We start from the raw sequence: 16,200 nt of genomic DNA on the forward strand, positions 1-16,200 counted from the left end.
TCTATTTCTCACTTCCACTGTATAATCATAAAGGATAGAGGTGGCTGCGTAGGCGCAGGAGGGCCTAGAGGAGCTATCCCACATTGAAGCTCAGGAAGGGTGGCGGTGAGGAGATACCCCTCGTCCAAGGTAAGGAGCAGCGGCTACACTTTGCTGGAGCAGCCGTGAAGAGATACCCCATGCCCAAGGTAAGAGAAACCCAAGTAAGATGATAGGAGTTGTAAGAAGGCATCAGAGGGAAGACACACTGAAACCATACTCACCGAAAACTAGTCAATCTAATCACTAGGACCACAGTTTTGTCTAACTCAATGAAACTAAGCCATGCCTGCGGAGCAACCCAAGACAGGCGGGTCATGGTGGAGAGGTCTGACAGAATGTGGTCCACTGGAGAAGGGAATGGCAAACCACTTCAGTATTCTTGCCTTGAGAACCCCATGAACAGTAGGAAAAGGCAAAATGATAGGATACTGAAAGAGGAACTCCCCAGGTCATTAAGTGCCCAATATGCTACTGGAGATCAGTGGAGAAATACTCCAGAAAGAATGAAGGGATGGAGCCAAAGCAAAAACAAAACCCAGCTGTGGATGTGACTGGTGATAGAATCAAGGTCTGATGCTGTAAGAGCAATATTGCATAGGAACCTGGAATGTCAGGTCCATGAATCAAAGCAAATTGGGAGTGGTCAAATAAGAGATGGCAAGAGTGAACGTCAACATTCTAGGAATCAGTGAACTGAAATGGACTGGAATGGGTGAATTTAACTCAGATGACCATTATATCTACTACTGTGGGCAGGAATCCCTCAGAAGAAATGGAGTAGCCATCATGGTCAACAAGAGTCCAAAATGCAGTACTTAGATGCAATCTCAAAAACAACAGAATGATCTCTGTTGTTTTCCAAGGCAAACCATTCATTATCACAGTTATCCAAGGCTATGCCCCAACCAGTAATGCTGAAGAAGCTGAAGTTGAACGGTTCTATGAAGACCTTCAAGACCTTTTAGAACTAACACCCAAAAAAGATGTCCTTTTCATTATAGGGGACTGGAATGCAAAAGTAGGGAAGTCCATTGGCTTGACTCTTTGGACTTTTGTCGGCAGAGTAATGTCTCTGCTTTTCAACACACCATCTAGGTTTGTCCTCAATAAAAGATCATTATACATTAGGTGCCCATAATTTCAAGTATCTTTCTTGCATATGTAAGAGAGGAAGGAAGAGAGGAAAGAGGGAAAGAAAAGGGAGAGAAGAAAGATAGTACTTATTTTTAATGATGTATTTTAATTTTAGCCAAAACTATAGCTGTTTTGAAAGATGAGGGTACAAAAACTCTTTCCTCTTTCTACTCTCCAATTTGTGTGTATGTGTATTTGTGTGTTTAGAAACCTGAAAAATATAAAAATAATAGTCTGCCTTTTAACTTTTTATAGTCATAATTTATATATTCATGATTCAGTAGTTTTTATTTTAGTATTATTTAGTATTATTTTAATACTATTTATTTAGTTTTATTTAGTATTATACTTAAGTGGACTTTATATTTGCCACTGGTTTTTTTATTGTGGATGGTTCATTCTTGGGTTGTTGGTTTTGATTCTCCTTTTAATTGGTGGGAATCTGTCAAGTGATTTTTTTTAGTGATCTCATAGAGTCTGTGCTGATTCTGCTCTTAGTGATTGAGGTGTCTGCTATTGCCTGTAAACAGTTGTACCTCTGCATCCACAGGTTCCACGCACACAGATTTGACCAACCATGGATTGAAAATACTAAAATTCCAAAAAGCAGAACTTGTTTTTGCTGGTTTTACTAGCATTTACTTTGCATTAGGTATCACAAGTAATCTAGAGATGATTAAAAGTGTATGCAAAACTATGTGTAGGTTATATGAAAATACTTCACCGTTTTATTATGTAGGCATACATCAAAGATACTGCAGATTTTGTTCCAGACCACCACAATAAAGTGAATATCATGATGAAGTGAGCCACATGAAAGTTTTGGTTTCCCAGTGCATATTAAAGTTATGTCTGCACTAAATTATTGGCTATTACATGTGTGATGGCATTGTGTCTTTAAAAAGTATATATTTTAAATAGGAAATGTTATTACTAAAAGCTTCCCAAACAATTACAACAGTAACATCAAAGATTACTGATGATAGATCACCATCGCAAGCACAATAATAATGAAAAAGCTTGAGGTATTGTGAGAATTACCAAAATGTGACACAGACATGAGATGAGCAAACGCTGTTGGAAAAACAGTGCTGACAGTCCCGCTTGATACAGGGCTGTCACCAACCTCCAGTCTCTTAAGAACAATCAAACCCTACAGTATTTGCAAGGCACAATAACGTGCAATAAAACAAACCGGAAAGAAATTTGCTTATCCTCTAATTTTTGGCATCAGCAAGGGTCTTGGAACCCATCCCCCAAGGATACCACAAGAAGACTTTAGTTAAAAGGTATTTTAGCTAAGTTTAATATTCTTGAATACCACCCTTCTTCCTTTCAAAAATCTAGCTATGTTCTATTGATATGACGCTCATTATCTTTCTAGAAGTGAGTATAGCTGTAGATGATACTGGGATCAGCATAATTTTTCTTTCCTATAGGTGATTTGTTTCTGTGTGTCTAAATTCTTGAGGAATTCTTTTATTCTCAATTTAGATATTTCATCTAGATTGTGTGTTGGTCATAAAACTCTGGTATCCCAAAACAATAGGTGTTCTTTTACTCTTGTGTATTCATCTTTTTTTTTTCCCAGCTGTATATCTTGCATTATATGATGATAAATCCTGTATGTAGGTATTTTACTTCAGGCATGCCAACTACCTTGTGTGGAATCACAATGCCTTCCAAATTCATTAACACATCTCTAATTGTTTTACTCTGCTGTTTTCATCTGTATTCACTATAATTATCCCAGTGTCAGTAATTTAGGATTAGCATCCATATTCTGTTCTTTGCCTATGTTACAATTTATTAGTTGCATAATGAAAACATTTGGTCTCTAGTCTGTTTTTTTCAACTTACAACTACTCTTTTTAATTTGGTTATTGCAACGTTGTTTTTGAATACAAGTTTTTAATAAGTTATTCTATAATATGGAGCAAGTTTTAGAAGTTGTGAGTAGGTGTTATCCTAGGTTGCACTCTTTTACTCTTATTAGAGTGGCACATAAGAAAGCCTTCTTCAGTGATCAATGCAAAGAAATAGAGGAAAAGAACAGAATGGGAAAGACTAGAGATCTCTTCAAGAAAATTAGAGATACCAAGGGAACATTTCATGCAAAGATGGGCTCGATAAAGGACAGAAATGGTATGGACCTAACAGAAGCAGAAGAACACACAGAAGAACTGTACAAAAAAGATCTTCATGACACAGATAATCACGATGGTGTGATCACTCATCTAGAGCCAGACATCCTTGAATGTGAAGTCAAGTGGGCCTTAGAAAGCATCACTACAAACAAAGCTAGTGGAGGTGATGGAATTCCAGTTGAGCTGTTTCAAATCTTGAAAGATGATGCCGTGAAAGTGCTGCACTCAATATGCCAGCAAATTTGGAAAACTCAGCAGTGGCCACAGGACTGGAAAAGGTCCGTTTTCATTCCAGTCCCAAAGAAAGGCAATGCAAAGAATGCTCAAACTACCGCACAATTGCGCTCATCTCACATGCTAGTAAAGTAATGCTCAATATTCTCCAAGCCAGACTTCAGCAATATGTGAACCATGAACTTTCTGATGTTCAAGCTGGTTTTAGAAAAGGCAGAGGAACCAGAGATCAAAATGCCAACATCCACTGGATCATGGAAAAAGCAAGAGAGTTCCAGAAATACTTCCATTTCTGCTTTATGACTTTGCCAAAGCCTTTGACTGTGTGGATCTCAATAAACTGGAAGATTTTGAGAGAGGTGGAAATACCAGACGACCTGACCTGCCTCTTGAGAAATCTGTATGCAGGTCTGGAAGCAACAGTTAGAACTGGACATGGAACAACAGACTGGTTCCAAACAGGAAAAAGAGTGCGTCAAGGCTGTATATTGTCACCCTGCTTATTTAACTTATATGCAGAGTACATCATGAGAAATGCTGGACTGGAAGAAACACAAGCTGGAATCAAGATTGCCCGGAGAAATATCAATAACCTCAGATATGCAGATGACACCACTGTTTTGGCACAAAGTGAAGAGGAACTAAAAAGCCTCTTGATGAAAGTGGAAGAGGAGAGTGAAAAAGTTGGCTTAAAGCTCAACATTCAGAAAATGAAGATTATGGCATCTGGTCCTATCACTTCATAAGAAATAGATGGGGAAACAGTGGAAACAGTGGAAACAGTGTCAGACTTTATTTTTGGGGGCTCCAAAATCACTGCAGATGGTGACTGCAGCCATGAAATTAAAAGACGCTTACTCCTTGGAAGAAAAGTTATGACCAACCTAGATAGCATATTCAAGAGCAGAGACATTACTTTGCTGACTAAGGTCCATCTAGTCAAGGCTATGGTTTTTCCAGTAGTCATGTATGGATGTGAGAGTTGGACTGTGAAGAAGGCTGAGTGCCAAAGAATTGATGCTTTTGAACTGTGGTGTTGGAGAAGACTCTTGAGAGTCCCCTGGACTGCAAGGAGATCCAACCAGTCCATTCTGAAGGAGATCAGCCCTGGGATTTCTTTGGAAGGAATGTTGCTAAAGCTGAAACTCCAGTACTTTGGCCACCTCATGCAAAGGGTTGACTCATTGGAAAAGCCTCTGATGCTGGGAGGGATTGGGGGCAGGAGGAGAAGGGGGCAACAGAGGATGAGTTGGCTGGATGGCATCACTGACTCGATGGACGTGAATCTGAGTGAACTCCGGGAGTTGATGATGGACAGGGAGGCCTGGCGTGCTGCGATTCATGGGGTTGCAAAGAGTCGGACAGGACTGAGCGACTGAAATGAACTGAACTGAAGTGGTACATATCTCCACTCACTCCCCAAGGCTAACATATTTTAAATTTTGGTTATAAATGTACAATTTATTTTATTTTCAGCTTGGCTACTCTACAGTGACTCTGTAGACTGTCCGTTTAGATAGAATAGAAAGAGAGCCAAGTGACCCACACTGTATCTGAGAACAGTATTTTTTTTTTTTTTTAATGAGCAGTTCATGAAGGCTTTTCTGTGTTTTATCAAGTCTTCTATACCTTAGTTAAATAGATGGGATGATAGTGGGCAGCTGGTTTTGGGAAGAGCATTGATAAGGGCAAAGTACAGTCTTTATTAAAATGCCTGAGTTCTATTCATTTGTGAGAATGTTCGACACTGGAGTATTTATTATACCCTAAATCAACTTTAATATATGAGGTTAAAAATTTACAATTCTCATCTGTTTTGATCATTTCCCTCTTCAGTGTGTTCACTCTCCTCGTTTTACTTCTTTTTTTCCCCTAGTGGTGGTTTCTATGACTTCTAGGTTAGAAGGAGAAACAAGAAGATAAGACTGCCTATTAATCAGTGAAAATTACTCACCACTTTGCCTTTTGGGTAATATCTAAACTCTCTATTTAGGTCCATTTTTTTTTCTTTGTTTTCCCTGGTACCAGTTGTTGAAGGTTATCCTATGAGGTTATCCTGAGAGCCTTTCTCTCACTCATTCTCTCTCATCCTCTCTCATCTCTTTTTGTTGTTGGTAAATTTTCCCCCAAGTGATGACGATGATGGCAATGATATGGGGTATTAGGGGATAAAGTTCTTTGAGCTTTAATGTTTACTTAAATATGAATTTTAAAGTATGTCTATACTCTAGGTGAAAACTCATCTATCCTACCTCTTCACCTCTAATTCAGCTAAGAAAACCTTTTTTTTTTTTTTTTAGCTTTTAATCAGATTCTATTATTGATCCATGCCTGTTCATCTGTTGTCCCCAGTAAATTGTGGGCTCATTGAAGATAGAGTAGGTACCTTCTTTTTTCTTTTATTTTTACACTCCTAGCATGTAACCCCATTGCTGAAAGTGTGTGAAACAAAAAACAGATGAGTGCATTTACTTGGCACCTGATGTATATTCAATATAAGAATTTATTTTCTAATGCATGGGACTCTCTAAAAATAATAAAGAGGGCTTTTAAGGAATTAACTTCTGGATAGCTCAGCTGGTAGAGTCTGCCTGCAATGTAGGAGAGCCCGGTTTGATCCCTGGGTTGGGGAAATCTGCTGGAGAAGGGATAAGCTACCCACAGCAGTATTCTTGGGCTTCCCCATTGGCTCAGCTGGTAAAGAGTCCTCCTGCAGTGCGGGAGACCTGGGTTCGATCTCTGGGATGAGAAGATCCCCTGGAGAAGGGAATGGCTAGCCATTCCAGTAGTCTCCCCTGGAGAACTCCATGGACTATATAGTCCATGGGGTCGCAAAAAGCTGGACACGACTGAGTGGCTTTTACCTTCACAAAGATACTAAAGTCAAGGACTGAATGATTATCTGGCAGGGCTGAGTGAGAAGGAAATTTTCTTTTCCTTTCTTTTTTGACCATGCTGCGCAGCTTGCAGGATCTTATTTCCTCACTCAGGGATGGAACTCAGGCCTCAGGCGGTGGAAGTCCAGTGTTCTAACCACTGGACCACCAGGGAATTCCCAAAGAGGATTTGGGAATGGTCACAATTTGCCATATATTCTGCAGTTAAGATTTTACTAAGGAAGCGCTTACTTAAAATTTTTCAAAAAAAATGTTTCCACAGAGTTTTCAGCTAGCCGTCCTTGAGTAAAGAATCTTTAAAATATTCTAGAAACTTCAGGCTCAAGATGGGGGAACCATTTGTAAGAATTTTTCACTGTTGACTTTCTCCCACACCGTCTTTTTCTTTCTGGACTTCTTTCCTGGTGTTTTTTAATATACTAATAAGAACAAAACAACAAAAATAATAGCAATAAAATATCAATAGCAGGAAGAAAATAAATGTGCCAGCATTAAGGAAAAAAAATTAACTTTCTCCCATTCCAATTTTGAATCTGAAATTCTGGCATTGTCTGTGGCTGTTTTGAAAGCAATGGGAGAGTTCATTCAGATGCATTTTTAAGCTTCTGATTATTAACTTTCCAAACTTGGAGGCATCCCTGGTGGTCTCCTCAGTAGCTGTGTCCTCTGCATGACTTTCAGTCTTGCCTGCAAACAATAATGAGAGTGCAGACCATTTTAAAGTAAAATCACTTTTGCAGAAAGGTTTGTTTCCCCTTCTTTTGTTACCTTGATATACTACTAGTTTCAAATGCCTAATTTAAACTTTAAAGAAAATTCCTGATGTCCTTGCTTTACATTTCAAGAGATCCAATAGTGTACCAGGTCTTGAGATAATAATCTATTCATAGGTTTATAGAAAAAGTGAATAACTTAGTTGGATGTACTTAAGCTAAATCAGGAGATTTAAAAAAAGTTCTGAGAATTCTGACCATATATATATAAGCTTCTCTTGCTTTTATATGTGGTGAATAACTAAGCATTTAATAAAAATAAGTTCTTATTTTTGAATGTACTATGTTCTGAATACCATAGGATACCATGTTATTATTGCCTTCCATTGTTCTGAGATGGAAAACTGATGCTCATAGTTGGTACTTAAACAGATTTGTAAAATTAAAAATTAGAATTTGAATTGAGTTATTTTAGATCTTAACACTATAATGAAACAGTATCCCTGTGTTTAGACTGAGCAAAATTTAGAATATAAGGGGAAAAAAATGTCTAGCATGTCAGTAAAGGCAAGAACATGCTAAAAGTTTAAGAAGAATGTCACGTCAGCAGTGGAATGTTTGGATAAAGCAGTTTATAGAAAAAAAATAGAGGAAGGTAACAGAGACTTCGAACAGGGAATTTCAAATCTGTTTCCAGCTTTATTGAGATATATTTGACATATAAACTTATTTAAGGTATACAGTGTGATGTTTCAATACATGTATGCATTGTGAAATGATTACCACAGTTAGGTGAACAGTTGGGGGGGTTGGAATATGCCACTTTCATATATGTCTCTTTGGCATAAGGTTTGTCTTCGGCTGATCATTTTTTGAGAAACCGCAGATAGAAGAGATGCTCTGAGAACCCTGTAGAAGTTCTAAGAGACATTTATTTTAATAAGGGAAATCTTCATTTTTAAGACTGTCTCTATGTACCAGGAAGAGGAGGATGAACTCAAAAATCTCTAGAAACTCTTATGAATGGAGAAAGCAAAGACATAAATCTATATAACAACCATATGTTTGTTTACCCTGCTTTTCCTGGTAACTTTCCATTACTGGCCTTTCTACAACCCCTACATCTTTCATTGGTATTTAGTTGGGGATGGTATTTAAGTTGCTGGTTGGGTAGCTCACATGGTGAAAGATCTGCTTTCAATGCAGAGGATCAGGTTCAACTCCTGGGTCAGGAAGATCCCCTGGAGAAGGGCATGGCTACCCACCCCAGTATTCTTGCCTGGAGAATTCCAAGGACAGAGAAGCCTCGCAGGCTATAGTGCATGGGGTCACAAAGAGTTGGACATGACTGAGCAACTAACTCTTGGGCCATTTGGGACATTTACTTGATTTTCTTGAATATTTCCCATGTAAATGGGAGATACACATGTTATAAAACTTGTATGTGTTTTTTTCTTGTTAATCTTTTTTGATGCACATATATACTGTGTCTTAGCCAAGAATCCAGAAGGGTAAAGGAAAAACTATTTCTCCTCCCCTATAAAGGTTAGTTAGCACATCCATCATCTCACATAATTATTATTTTGGTGTGGTGATAGCATTTAAAATCTATTATCTTGGGTGGGAGGGAAGCTTCAGAGGAAGAGAATATAGGTATACATATAGCTGATTCATATTGTACAACTGAAACTAGAACAACATTGTAAAGCAATCATGGTCTAATTAGAATAGTCAAACTCAGAAGAGTAGAGCAGTAGTAGCTAGGGGGTGGGTGGATGTGGGAATAGAATGTTGGTCAAGAAAAAGGGAATAAAGTTTGTTATGTAAGATGAATACATTCTGGAGAAGTAAGGTACAACAATAAAAAAGAGCTATCCTCTTAGCAACTTTAAAGTATATAATACCGTACCGTTAACTGTTAACACAATGCTGTATATTAGATCTTCCAGACTTATCCATCTTATAACTGGAAGTTTATATCCTTTGACTAAATTTTTTTATTTCTATCACCTCCCAGCCCCCGAGAACCCCCATTCTATGGTCTGTTTTTGTCAATTTGGCTTATGATCTGATGACCCTTTATGCAGAAATTTGATGCATGTGAGTCAGTTAGTACAGGTATATAAAGAAGGAGAATTAGAGACAGAACTAGTGATTGGTTCCAAGACCCTAGAGAGGAGCAAAATTTGTCATCCCAAAATATGTCTCTCTGACAGGAGAATTAATTTAGGTCTGATTATTTTTAAAGCCCAAGAGACTTAAGAGCCTTGACATACTAGAAGGATTTAGGTCAATGACCTGTTCTAGAAAGGGAGCTATCACCACGGATAACCATGTTATGAAACAGGTGTACAGACAGGGAGGAACCCAGCAGAGTCTGTGAACATTCCTCTGTCACACTGCCTCTGTTTACCAGACTTCTGCTTTTCCATCTCCATATGAATTGCCTTCCTGTTTTTGAATTCCCAAACAATTAATTTTAAGATGAAGATTTTGGGGGGGGGGGGGGAAGAAAAAGATGAAGGTTTTGGCCATACTGATGAGTTACTCAGTTTTCCTGTGATTCTCCCATATATACGCAGTACTAAATTTTTGTCTAATTTTCTCCTGTTAATCTGCCTATGTCAATTTAATTCTGAGATGAGCCAGATAACTTAGAAGGGTAGAAGAAAATTTCTTCTTCCATAACAACTCTGAAGCCGGATCAGGCTTGGTGAATTCATGGAACAATGAAGAGCTAAGTTGAACTGGAGCCACATGGCTGGAGCTGGGGAGGGAGTTTGCTCAGATATGAAGTTAGGTAATGGACAGGAGCTTTCCTGGTGGCGCAATGGTAAAGAACCCACCTGCCAGTACAGGAGACACAAGAGAAGCAGCTCTGATTCCTGGGTCCATAAGATCCCCTGTAGAAGGAAATGGCAACCCACTCCAGTATTCTTGCCTGGAAAATCCCATGGACAGAGGAGCCTGGCGGGCTATAGTCCGTGGGGTCCCAAAGAGTCAGACAGGACTGAGCATGCAGGCACGAACTGAGTTCATGATCTTGGGTGGCCCTGGCCTGTGTCATCTTCAAGGAGGGCTTTGGTTCCTGGGACTGAGGTTGGGTCATGGCAGCGAGAACATGAAATCCTAGCCACGGATCAGCTGTCAGTCACAAGGCCCTGGCTCTTTGGCTTTGCAGAAAAGAATTTGCACAAAGAGAAAAAGTAGTGAAACAAGCAAAGGATTTATTAAGAGGAAAAATGAGTACAGTATGGATAGACGCATGGGGCAGACTCAGAGTCACACCACTGTGGTAGTTTACATCACTTATATGTGGAATTTCTTCTGGTTTTCCTTTGACTGATCATTTTGATTTTTCTGGTTCACAGTCCATATTTGGTATACCTCAGGATCCTCCCGTACATGTGTATGCATCTCTTAGCCAAGATGGATTCTACCAAAGAGGCCTGTGGGTGGTTTGCATCACCCAGTATCATTCACTTTTTGACCTCCAAGGAGCCTTTCTGTGCATGTGTAGTCAGGGAGGTCTCTTCACTTACAGAATGAGAAATATGTGATTTTTTATCTTTTATCTGGGCAGGGCTCCTCTCTCCATTGTCCTATCATTCTCATCTTAGAGTATGGGTCCACAGGGACAAATCTCAAACTGCTTTACCCTGGGTGGGTTGTCAGGGTGGGGTGGGGTGGGGAGTTATCTACCTCCTTCCCCAGTCAGATGGTATATCATAGAGTGTAACACAGAATGGATGTTAGACATTAAGTAGTGATGGAACTATGCTAAACTAGAGAGTAATACAAATCCAAACTAAAGGACTTTGGCTTATATTTTATAATAATAAAACACAACTTTTAACCAATATCACACATTAAAAGTTCGTATTCAACCAGGAGATCACTAGTTTGGAATTCCTCATTTAACTCTGCACCTTTCTTTTATAGAAAAAAATTTAGGACCCATAGAAGTTTAGTGTCACAGTCAGCAGATGTCAAAATGTTGTTTTCTAAAATGCCCATTTATTTTCCCCTTTTTCTACAAAATATGTTGTGACTTGGCAATGTTTCAGAAAAGGAGTTTGAACATAAGCTGGGAGAAATTCAATTTCCAAGAACAGCCAGGAGTGTGTTAGAAACCATGAGATATCGTTGCATAATCTGAAAGAACAAGTTTGCTTTTAAAGCTGGTTTGTTAAATCCATAGCAACATCCCTAAATCCCCATGATAGAGGTGAGATTGCACCACCAGTTGTGCTTCCATTGATGTAACTTGGTGAAATGACTTTTGGATCAAGTTAATCCTTTCCTTTTTCTATCTAGCTCTGCAGGAGCTATTCTTTTAGATGATAAGGACTCTTCTTCTCCCCCAGTATGCATTTATCTATCTTATCCTTTAGAATGTTAAGCCTTAGGAATGTAAGAAGAGTCTGTCTGTGCCTGCATCATATGATATTTACTCTGTGAAACATGATGAAATGGAAACACCTACCATATAGTTGGATGTACCATGTTCTAGGGCCTACTGTGTTTGCATGTCTTTTTTTCCTTTCAGTCCCACAGAAAAAATAATATAAGCTATATGAAAGCTCCTGACATACAGTAAGTCACTTTTAATAACCTAATTATTCCTATATCTATTTTAACAGTTATGGTAAAGATCCTAGTGTATTCATAGTCTTGCTACATCTCAGTTTCTTTAAGTTATTTCTATAAGCCAAAGAATGTATACAGAATAATGTCTATGTATATTGTCTTCATCCAATGGCTCATTAGATGAAGGGATGGATGGATGGGTGGACAGATGGATGGATGGATGGATGGATGAGTGAATGTATAGATGGTTAGACAGATACATGAATAAACTAATGAATCAATATATTGAATTGCTTTCCAGAATAGACCAATTTACTTAATCTTATTGGTATCAAATATGTCATTTGGTCAATTACAGTATGTAAAGTCACATTCAATTCTGAAAATGTGTGATTCTATAAGTAGCGTTTATTTGTATCTCACACATTATCAGACCCATGTCATATGTTGAAACAAAATATTTCTTCTTCATATTTAAAATTATATATGCAGTTGCATGCATGAGGTTATATGAATATGGGACTCTTGATTCACAAAAAAAGTTGCACTGAGTTAAATTTCTTTTAGAAATACAGTGATAGGTAATATGTTGCTACATTTTTACTAGAGTATTGTGTCTTCATCAAAAAATTTTTGTTATTGTTGTTCAGTTGCCTAATCATGTCCAACTCTTTGTGACCCCATGGACTGCAGCACTCCAGGCTTCCCTGTCCTTCACTATCTCCTGGAATTTGTTCAAACTCATATCTATTGAGTTGGTGATGCCATGCAACCATCTCATCCTCTGTCGCCACCCTCTCCTCCTGCACTTAATCTTTCCCAGTGTCAGGGTCTTTTCCAATAAGTGGCTCTTCACATCAGGTGGCCAGAGTTTTGGAGCTTTAGCATCAGTCCTTCCAATGACTGTTCAGAACTTATTTCCTTTAGGGTTGACTGGTTTGATCTTCTTGAAGTCCAAGGGACTCTTTTAAGAGCCTTCTCCAGCACCATAGTTTGAAACCATCAGTTCTTCAGCATTCAGCCTTCTTTATGGTCCAAATTTCACACTGATATATGACCACTGGAAAAACCATAGCTTTGACTATACAGACCTTTGTCAGCAAAGTAATGTCTCTTGCTTTCGAATATGCTGTCTATGTTGGTCATAGCTTTTCTTTTAAGGAGCAAGCTAATTTCTAGGCTGCAGTCACCATCAGCAGTGATTTTGGAGCCCAAGAAAGTAAAGTCTGTCATGGTTTCCATTGTTTCCCCATCTATTTGCCATGAAGTGATAGAACCAGATGAATGTTGAGTGTTAAGCCTGCTTTTTCTCTCTCCTCTTTCACCTTCATCAAGATGCTCTTTAGTTCCTCTTTGCTCTCTACTCATAAACATGTTGAGAACAATAATCAGATTCCCTCATTTTATAACTATGGATACTGAGGCACATAATAATCAAAACAATCTTGGCCTGATCTTGTTCACTGTTACCCAAGATTCTTTTAGGCTTGCAGATTTTTAATCTAATTTTATTGTATTTATTTTTGACTGTGCTCAGTCTTAGTTGCTGCGTGGATTTTTAAAGTTGCAGCCAGCCATCTCTACTACTCTCTAGTTGCGGTGTGTGAGTTCTCACTGTGGTGACTTCTCTTGCTGTGGAGCACAGGTTCTGGGGCAGGCCGGCTTTAGTAGTTGTGACACGTGCACTCAATAGTTGCAGCTCCCAGGCTCTAGAGCACAGGCTCAGTAGTTGTGATGCACAGGCTTAGCTGCCCCACAGAATGTGCAGTCTTCCCGGATCAGGGATGGAACCTATCTCCTGTATTGGTAAGAGGATTCTTTAGCCCTGAGCCATCAGGGAAGTCCTAGGCTTGCAGATTTTTGACAAGCAAAATCAGAAGCATGTTTTAAAGTCGATAGGATGGAAGTCAAATATTAAATTTGGAGGAATGAAGATATAACATGTTAAAGTGTTCTATAGTTGTGTCCTCTTTGTAATCATGGCATACTCTTCTGAAGAACTTTGACTAAAAGTCCTGAAGTCTGCAGATTTTTTTTTTTTACCTGATGTGTTAAATGTAAAAATAATCCAGTGCCCTCAAATCTATGTTTCTTGTTTTACAAAATAGCTTATTGATTAGCCAAGGTCTACACAAAGCTTCCTACATGACTCATTGATCAAAATAAGATCCAAGAGCTCATTAACTCAGTTGTCAGATACATTCATTTATTCATAAGCTCTTTTTTCCCTACTAAGCTTTCACAATAGTAAAAGCAAAAGACTTTTATATTTCCCCAAGCATATATCCCTGGAGGAGTACATGGCAACCCACTCTAGTATTCTTGCCTGCAGAATCCCCATGGGCAGAGGAGCCTGGCGGGCTATGGTCCATAGGGTCGCAAAGAGTTAGACACAACTGAGCAACTAAGCACAAGCATATATCAGCCACCATTATACTCTTTTTCAAAGGAAATTTTAGAGAAAACGTGCATTCCAAAATATTTTATTTGGAGGATGAAATCTCCAAACATCAAACTCTAGTAGATTATTTTATAGATTTAAACAAGGAGAAATATAGCCACTTAATAATCCTATTTTGATATAATTAATTACTTGCACAATCCAATCATAACACAAAATACCAACTTAGTAAAGAAATGAGGGATCTTTGGAAGATGTTCTTTGGATTATTCTTATGGTGGGGGAACTCACTAGCAGATGCTTTTAAGTTTTATCACTAAAATTTGAATTGACTGGTGATGAAACGAATCTTATATTTATTCACAGCTTCTATGTACAGGACTTCAAGTTGCACTGGGGTAAATGGTCCATATTTGCACACATGGATTCCAATCTATATTTATAAGATGTCATCTTTTGCTCAGTCAGTTCAGTTCAGTTCAGTTGCTCAGTCGCGTCCAACTCTTTGCGGGCCCATGAACTGCAGCATGCCAGGCCTCCCTGTCCATCACCAACTCCCGGAGTTCACTCAGACTCACATCCATCGAGCCGGTGATGCCATCCAGCCATCTCATCCTCTGTCGTTCCCTTTTCCTCCTGCCCCCAACCCCTCCCAACATCAGCGAGTCAGCTCTTTGCATGAGGTGGCCAAAGTACTGGAGTTTCAGCTTTAGTATCAGTCCTTCCAATGAACACCCAGGACTGATCTCCTTTAGAATGGACTGGTTGGATCTCCTTGAAGTCCAAGGGACTCTCAAGAGTCTTCTCCAACACCACAGTTCAAAAGCATCAATTCTTTGGTGCTCAGCTTTCTTCACAGTCCAACTCTCACATCCATACATGACTACTGGAGAAACCATAGCCTTGATTAGACAGACCTTAGTCGGCAAAGTAATGTCTCTGCTTTTGAATATGCTATCTAGGTTGGTCATAGCTTTTCTTCCAAGGAGTAAGCATCTTTTAATTTCATTGCTGCAATCACCATCTTCAGTGATGTTTGGAGCCCCCCAAAATAAAGTCTGACACTATTTCCACTATTTCCCCATCTATTTCCCATGAAGTGATGGGACCAGATGCCGTGATCTTCATTTTCTGAATGTTGAGCTTTAAGCCAACTTTTTCACTTTCATCTTTTGCTAGGGTGACTTTATAACTTATCCAGTATTGAGAGTGAATGACAGTACTTTTAATAATTATGCTAGAACAAATAATTTCTATACCACAAAGACTTATGATCACCCTGCATTTAACTGAATAAATGACAGGTCTTACCATAGCTGCTCTTCCCTGTATGAGCCTGATTTCTCACTACAGTGTATTTTGCAGTGTTATTATTCCAGGATGTCTTTCAGTACATACTCTCCCTCCAGATTTTCTAATTCTATGCATCTCAGGTTTCACTTTTGCAATGAAGTTCCCTGGTCCCCTAGCTCTCATTGATTGATCTTTCTGTGCAGTACTTAGAGTTTGCATTGCACATCATCATTGGCTCTGAAATTGTTTGCTCTTTTTTCACATATGTGTAAGTTTTATCTTCCAGAATATACCACAGGTTTCTCAAAAGCAGGGAGGAATGTGTTATACTATTTCCTCTGCAGCAGACTTGTCATAGGAATCATCAGCTAACACTGTGATCATATATTGAATGATTAAGTTAGATGGTACTTTTTTCCCCTCTCACACCTATTTCTATCGCTTTCATTGTGCTCCACCCATACTGGTGTACTTTCCATTTCTTCAAGATGCCAGTCACGTTTGACTCTGTACTCCTCATTCAGTTAGCCTATCATGTGTTTTCTTCCACTTATTTGTAGGTTGATTCCTCTACTTTCCTTTAGGTTCCTTTTCCCAAGTTACTCCTTTAGAAAAGAGTTCCTTGGAACTGTTAATATTGTGTTCACTTTCACCCCATTAGCCTTATTCCCTTAGCTCCTCTCCTTGCTTTATTACTATTCTTTATAGTTGTTATTTCCTCTTTGATGTTTATTTATTTATCTGTGGAC

This window comes from Ovis canadensis, chromosome 14 (genome assembly GCF_042477335.2).
Source record: "Ovis canadensis isolate MfBH-ARS-UI-01 breed Bighorn chromosome 14, ARS-UI_OviCan_v2, whole genome shotgun sequence".
NCBI lineage: Eukaryota > Metazoa > Chordata > Mammalia > Artiodactyla > Bovidae > Ovis > Ovis canadensis.